General features: G+C 43.7%; 1 non-coding gene across 1 annotated transcript; it reads left to right on the plus strand.

Moving 5' to 3' along the window:
• Positions 1–487: 487 nt before the first annotated feature.
• On the plus strand, positions 488–554 carry TRNAP-UGG (transfer RNA proline (anticodon UGG)). Its single transcript has one exon. It is a non-coding gene; the product is annotated as a tRNA-Pro (tRNA).
• Positions 555–4,211: the final 3,657 nt, after the last annotated feature.

Raw genomic sequence — 4,211 nt, forward strand, 5'->3', positions numbered from 1 at the left:
GGGGCCAGGCCACTAGAAGCCTTCCCAGCACCAAGAATACAAACCTAGCATCACTTGTAGAAAGAAAGAAGGGGGGGGGGGAGGGGGAGAAAGGCTTATTCACCATCAGATGATTCAAGCCAGCAACAATTCTGCCCAGGGGTCGTTGGGTTTTAAAAAAAAAAAGATTGTGGTACATGTGCTAACATAGCATAGAGTGCATCAGCTTGCAGCTTTCTTTCACGTACCGGGTACACTTGCAATTTTGCTTGTACAAAACTAAGGCAATTTATAACTTAGTTTTACATTCCATAAATATAGCAAATTTTGCTGTTTTATAAGCTAAGTTATAAATGATGCCTTTTATTTTGTTAAAGAAGTAAAGTAGTTAAAGTAGTAAAATTTATTTAGGGTTGATAGGAATGTGTTTCATATACATTCAACTTGTGCTGAAAGCGCTGCACTGGTTGCCCATTGCATACCACTGGTTGCCCATTCGGGGAGGGACGGTGGCTCAGTGATAGAGCATCTGCTTTGGAAGCAGAAGGTCCCAGGTTCAATCCCTGGCATCTCCAAAAAAGGGTCCAGGCAAATAGGTGTGAAAATCCTCAGCTTGAGACTCTGGAGAGCCGCTGCCAATCTGAGAAGACAATACTGACTTTGATGGACCAAGGGTCTGATTCAGCATAAGGCAGCTTCATATGTTCATATGTACCAGGTTTGTTTCAAGGTGCTGGTTCTTACCTTTAAAGCCCTATATGGCCAGGGACCTGCATACCTTAGGGACCGTCTTTCCCCACATGTTCCCTGGAGAGCACTTCGGTCAGGGTCACAAAACCTGCTCTCAATCCCTGGCCTTAAAGAGGCCAGGCTCATGACAACTAGAGCCAGGACCTTTTCTGTTGTAGCCCCAAGCTAGTGGAAGGAGCTCCCTGAGGAGGTTAGGGCCCTGCGAGAGCTCGCACAGTTCCGCAGGGCCTGTAAGACAGTGCTCTTCCACCAGGCATTTGTAAATTAAGATCACAGGCTACGATAGACTCCAAAACAACTGGACCACCTCAAAACGGTCTTTCTATAGAACACCCAGCTGGAACAGAATAGAAAAAATTCAAAGATAGCACTTGAAATTGTTTGATTTTGCGGGGAGGGCGGGATATAAATTGAATTAAATAAATAAATGTATTTCAATTTCCCCCAAAATTGGGGGGGGGGGGTTCGGTGGGGGGGGGGTGGTATTCCATGGCTTCACAAGTTTCAAAAATTATACATGTCTAGACTTAACTGATACCTATTAAAACAGGCAGAAAAGTCAGGGCTGCCTATAAAAGACTTCAGAGAAATATTGGGGGGGGGGGGACGACATATTTAATTCTGCTTCTAAAATGTCACTGCTCTTTAACATCTTCTAAAAGTTAAAAAACACTGTTGGGTCTGAGAAGTCCATTTCCAAAGATCTGCTAGCACAACATGTCTTTCCCGGGATTGGCAGAGCTCTTTTAATTGTCTAATGTTTAAAGATCACCGGCATATCAATAAGCCTGCTTAATTAATCATGTTAGACTCTAATTCATGCCCTTGCTTTAGCTTATTACAAAATGTGCTTCATCCAGCTTTGGGTGCTTAAGTCTGTTGACACAGGAATATTGTTGGGATTGTTTTAGTAACAAGGTGTGTGGGGGGGTCAAGCCTCGGACTGGAGTGGCCAATGGGTTCACCCAGCTGACCAAAGACCTAAATAAAGAAGTTGGGTGAAAACTGTGGCTGATAAAAGGGATGAAGTTTTGTACCTTTCTGGATGAACGACGAGTTTGAGGCAGACAACTTTTTGACTATGCCTCTAAAGACAGAGAATAATTTCTTTTAACTATGGCTTAGTGAGTTAGCAAACAGGATTGAATAAAAATAGGATAGTTAATCATCTGTTGTTCAGACAGCAAAGCTGTTTGTGGCTTGGAGACGGTCGCTCACCCTGCCTCGTCATTTCTCCACCACTATTTTGTTGTGTCTGCGTCGGAATTGCACTGAACCTCTTGCCCCAGCTGTAAACTCAGACAAACATTCTATTCTCATCTCATTGGCATTTTGTATTCAAAACACTCTTCACCCAACAAACCCAGCAGACCCAGAGGAAGCCTTGTTCCGTTCTCTTGACACTGATTAGCACTGCAGCAGACAAAGTTTAAGGCAGATGAATCAAGACATAAATACTCTGGCGAACACAAGGGCTCAGGCCAGACACAAAGTGCAATATGGTGAGTTGGTGAAACCAGGAATTGGCATGCAGGCAATTATTTGCCTCCACAAAATGGTTTAATTGCCTTTGATCTAGTTAGGCACATCATAGTTGGGGAGTGGGAAAGTGCGTCAGATAGAACTAAGGTATCTAGATTAGGACATCCAGGTTAAAATGGGACACCTGCATTCATGTTGGTGGAAAGCGCCCCCAAGTTGCATCTGATTTAAAACAACCCTGTAGGATTTTCAAGGCGAGAGATGAACAGAGGTGGTTTGCCATTGTCTGCTTCTGAAGAGCAACCTTGGACTTTCTTGGTGGTCTCCCATCCAAGTACTAACCAGGGCTGACCCTGCTTAGCTTCCAAGATCTGATGAGATCAGGCTACCTTGAGCCATTCAGATCAGGGTTATCCGCGCTCATACATTATCTTATATCACACATCACAGTTAAAATAATTATGGCTAATCAACCATTTGCAAACCAATTTTCAGAACCCACTTGATAGACCCTAAGAACATAAGAGAAGCCATGTTAGATCAGGCCAATGGCCCATCCAGTCCAACACTCCGTGTCACACAGTGGCAAAAAAAAATTATATATACACACACACTGTGGCTAATAGCCACTGATGGACCTCTGCTCCATATTTTTATCTAAACCCCTCTTGAAGGTGGCCATGCTTGTGGCCGCCGCCACCTCCTGTGGCAGTGAATTCCACATGTTAATCACCCTTTGGGTGAAGAAGGACTTCCTTTTATCCATTTTAACCTGTCTGCTCAGCAATTTCATCGAATGCCCACGAGTTCTTGTATTGTGAGAAAGGGAGAAAAGTACCTCTTTCTCTTCTTTCTCCATCCCATGCATTATCTTGTAAACCTCTATCATGTCACCCCGCAGTCGACGTTTCTCCAAGCTAAAGAGCCCCAAGCGTTTCAACCTTTCTTCATAGGGAAAGTGCTCCAGCCCTTCAATCCAGACCCTAACAAACTATTGTTAGTTGGATGGCCTCCGCTGAAACAAATACACTGACCGTGACTTTGTATTATGTATGAAATAACAAAGTATGTTTATCTTTTTTAGTTCTAGGAACCCTGAACAATGGACCATCAAATGCTCCATTGCAATAGAGTTGTATGATATTTACATATTGTCTTTATGAAGACCCACTGGCTGTTTGATCACACCTAAAGATAATATATAAACATGGTGGGGATGGGGGAGAGAATGGGGAAATGGGGTGTTACAAAGGTGGAAGGGCGGAGAGGACTTCTAAATATGGATCTACAGAGAAATATGTGGCGTGGACAATCAGAGGGAACTTGGCATTTGAAAAAGGGTGTTGGGAAAGCGCTACAATTGTTCTGAGAAAAGAAAGGCAGATTTTGCACTCACCTTACTCCACCCTCACGTCCGTCTGTCAAGCATGGCTAATTCTGATCAATAACTAATGGTTTTAGGGCCTGACTAAAAGCAGACCTGCGTAGGATTCTGGAGAACCAAATGTTGTTAGTTTATTATTCTTCCCTGGCTCTTCTCTTGCTTTATGACTGTTAATTAGAGGGAACAAAGCAATCAGCACCTTCCCATGAATTCTCCTCCTGGAGGATGAGCCATCTGGGCATTGCAAGGCCGAATGCCTGATAACGCCCTGGGAACGTATGTAGTTTTGATATTCTGTGTGTGAACGCTCCCCTGCTTCCCCTCCCATAGGAATCCCTTAGAAGTGTGTCTTAAAAGTTGTGTATCAATGTATCGGTTTCATTCTTCTCAAGCAACGGCTTGAGCCAAAGTATCGGTCTATCAATAAACGTAGTCTTTGTATCAACTTTGACTCGTCATTGAACCCGCATGTTTGACACCGTCTTCTCCGCGCGCCGTCCTCCTGATTTCCCACTATTTGTGTCAGGGCTGCAGCAAACATTGTGGTTTTTACACAGCAAACAGAAACTGGTTTCTAGCTGTTTCCATTTGCTGTGCAAAAATGGCAATGTTTGCT

Source organism: Heteronotia binoei, chromosome 8, assembly GCF_032191835.1.
Source record: "Heteronotia binoei isolate CCM8104 ecotype False Entrance Well chromosome 8, APGP_CSIRO_Hbin_v1, whole genome shotgun sequence".
Taxonomy (NCBI): Eukaryota; Metazoa; Chordata; class Lepidosauria; order Squamata; family Gekkonidae; genus Heteronotia; species Heteronotia binoei.